The 2,937-nt window shown below is 60.9% G+C and overlaps 1 protein-coding gene across 1 annotated transcript in view; it reads left to right on the top strand.

The window, feature by feature from the left end:
• Positions 1-2,160: 2,160 nt before the first annotated feature.
• The window catches only part of LIMD2 (LIM domain containing 2), a 13,507-nt gene continuing 12,730 nt past the window's right edge, over positions 2,161-2,937 (top strand). Inside the window, exon 1 of the mRNA XM_010561375.1 lies at positions 2,161-2,377. The gene's annotated coding sequence lies outside the window, so the exon portion shown is untranslated. The remainder of the gene's footprint in view (positions 2,378-2,937) is intronic.

The raw sequence follows: 2,937 nt of genomic DNA, 5'->3' as shown, positions 1-2,937 counted from the left end.
ATCCCCGTTCCCCCTCCATCTTCTGGGGCCTTCCGCGTCACCATAGCAACGGGAAAAGGAGCTGAGCCCCAGCACCCCCCCAGCGAGGCCCACCCTGAGGTGGGCGCAGGCCAGAGGACCCCAGCCCTGGCACCGGCTGTGCAGCCCCACCATGGCAGGGCCTGAGTGTGTGCACGAGGGCGTGAACACGCGTGTGTGTGCGTGTCCGTGTGTGTGTCCGTGTGCGTGCACCCGTGTGTGTGTGTCCATGTGCATGCACACGCTTGTGTGTGCCTATATGTGCAGGCACCGGGGGGGGGGGTGCGCACACGTGTGAGCGTGCTAGCGTGGTTTTGCGTGGGTATGGGTGTGCAGGCATGTGTGGGTGCGCATATGTGTGCCTGCGCACACGTGTGCCTGTGCACGTATGGGGGGGGACACCTGCAGCTTTTCTGGCAGCAGGCAGAGGGGCTGCAAGAAGGACTTTGCTGCCGGGGCGGGGGGGAGCTCCCGTGGGACGTGGGCTCAGGCCGCAGGTCTGCACCCACCCTGCATCCCCCACGGGTGGGTGCCAGGATGAGCTCCCAGCCCCCTCCTCCTCCAGACCCCGTCCCTGCGGGGCGATGCTGTGGGGAGGGGAGGCAGACCAAGCCTGAAGACGGGATCCATTTGCCCAGTGCATTTACGCCCAGAGCCCAGGACTCATTCGCTGGAGGCTTCCCACACGCCTGCCCTCGTTTCGGGGCAGCCGTGGTGATGCCTTGGATGCTCTTCTGCTCTTCCCCATGTCCAGATGGACACTGGCTTTTGAAGCCCTGCCAGTCTCCTGTTGCGTGATACGTATGACCATCCCCGTCGCTGGGTCTGGATCTGCTTGGCAACAGCTAATTTTACTATCGAGTCAAATTCCTCTTTTATTTGCTCTCGGTGGCAGCAAGCCTTTTCATCACAGATGCTATTTGGGCAACGCAGAGTGACAGAGGTAGTAAATCATATCACCGCTGTCTCCTTGTCCAGTAAACACCGCCATAAATTCCTTAATTGTTTGGTTGTTTTTTTTTTTTGTATGGGGAATTACAGACAAACTCTGCAGACAAAGATCACCTGCCTTTGCCTCTGGCCTCAGACTTGGGGCCACCTCCAGCCAGCATTTGGCTCTTTCCAGCAGCACCATGCTGCATTGAGGAGCCCAAACGAGAATATATGTTCCTGCATCACCACTATCAAAGCTCTTCCCACCAGTCCATCTCATATTTTGCATCCATTTATCCCCCACTGGAGGGTTTGGGAGGTTAAGGTGAAGTCCTCAGAGCCACAGGGTCCCTCTGCTTTTCTGCCAGCTCACGGCCATCCCAGCTTCCTTGGTTGGTCTCAAAACACCTCCGAGTTCCCTTCAGGTTTTAACTATTAATATTTAACCTATTTTTTCCCAACATTTTGCCCTGTTCCTGGGGAAATCCCAGCCTTCCAAACTTCAGCCACCCGGTCCCAAACCCCAGGGACAGTGCGGGTGAGGCTGCCTTTATTGCCCTGGCAGCGATTTTGCTCGCCCCGTGAGAACCTGCTCTGGGAGATCTACGGACCACCTTACGCAACACCACTCCCACGCACGGCTCATCAACTTTCTGTGGAGTAAAACCTGGATTTCTGAAATCATGATGGCTCAGTTTTGCCCCCCTGGGGGGGGGGTTAGGAGCTGGGGGCATTGGGGTCCCCCTTTCCTGCCGCTGCCTGATAAGATCCTTCCTCTGCAAACAGTTTGCTGAGGCTGGGGGTGGGGGCGAGTTTGGCTTTTGCAGACCCTGGTGGGACAGATCCTCAGGGATGCTTGCAGGAAACCTTACACGAGTGCGTTAGTGCCATGCTGAGAGAGCCCGAGGCCGCGTCCAAAGTCTTGAGCGAAGCCCATCTGCACACGCAGAACATGGGGGGAGAGGCTGGGCAAAAGCTAATTATGCCGGAGGGGTAATTGCACGCACGCTGCCGGCGGGGAGGAAAGAGGAGGCAAAGTTCTCAGGGTCGGCGGTGTTGGCAGCGGGGTCGGGGAGGCTGCGGGGGTCTGGGGGCTGCTGGGAGAGGGAGCCCGGGAAGAGAGGGGCCGGGGAAGGTTTGGGGTTAGAGGTTGGCTTCACACAAAGGAGCAAGCGGCTGGAAGACGGTACGACGCTGAGAGCCAATCACCGTGGCAGCCCAGCGATAAAAGGGCTCGCGAGGCGGCCGTGGGAGCTCTCAGAAAACGACTCCGGCTCCCACAGCCCCGGCCTCTGCAGCGGGGAGAAAGGGAGCGAGAACACCCTTGCCATCGGGGGCGGCTGGACAGACCCACCGTTGGACAGACCTACCCTAACCGGGGTGAAACCCTCCTGCTCGGCATCGCCGTGAGGAGCCCAGGCATATGGTGAGCCTTCCGCTCGTGGAGAACAACAGGGCTGGGAGGCAGCGGGCGGCTCGGCGGGAGACAATGATGGTCCCCGAGATGCGGGGAGCGAGGGGGTTCGTCCACCCCGGGGATTGCTGCCGATTGCGGCGGTGGGAGAGCTGGGGGAGCAAGCAAGACCGAGCAGTGGGGAGGGAGAAGAGAGGCAGGGACCCGGGGAGAAAGGGATGGAGAGGAGGGAGGAATGCAAAGACAGGGAGAACCCCGGGGAGCAGCACCGCTGGCCAGGAGCCACCCAGCAAATGGGGGGTTCATCCCCCCCAACCTGCACAGCCCCCCGGGGAGGAGGTCCCACCCAGATACCCCGGGAACTTTTTTTGCTTTGGGAGGAGGCTCGGCCGAGGCGGTCGCGGGAAGCAGATTCAGGGTGGGGGGGGAAACACAAGGGGGTCTGTTCTCAGCCCTGGGTGGCCTCGCCGGGGTCAGGCAGGGGCAAGGAGACGCTGTCTGAGCTCCAGGAGCCTGTTGGGGAGCGATGCTGCTGAAGCGGGGGGGGGGGGGGGGGGGGACCCGCGGCCCCC

Source organism: Haliaeetus leucocephalus, unplaced genomic scaffold (assembly GCF_000737465.1).
Source record: "Haliaeetus leucocephalus isolate CR32 unplaced genomic scaffold, Haliaeetus_leucocephalus-4.0 Scaffold144, whole genome shotgun sequence".
Classification (NCBI taxonomy): domain Eukaryota; kingdom Metazoa; phylum Chordata; class Aves; order Accipitriformes; family Accipitridae; genus Haliaeetus; species Haliaeetus leucocephalus.
Note: the sequence above shows the minus strand (reverse complement) of the source record. Positions and strands in the feature narration are given on the sequence as shown.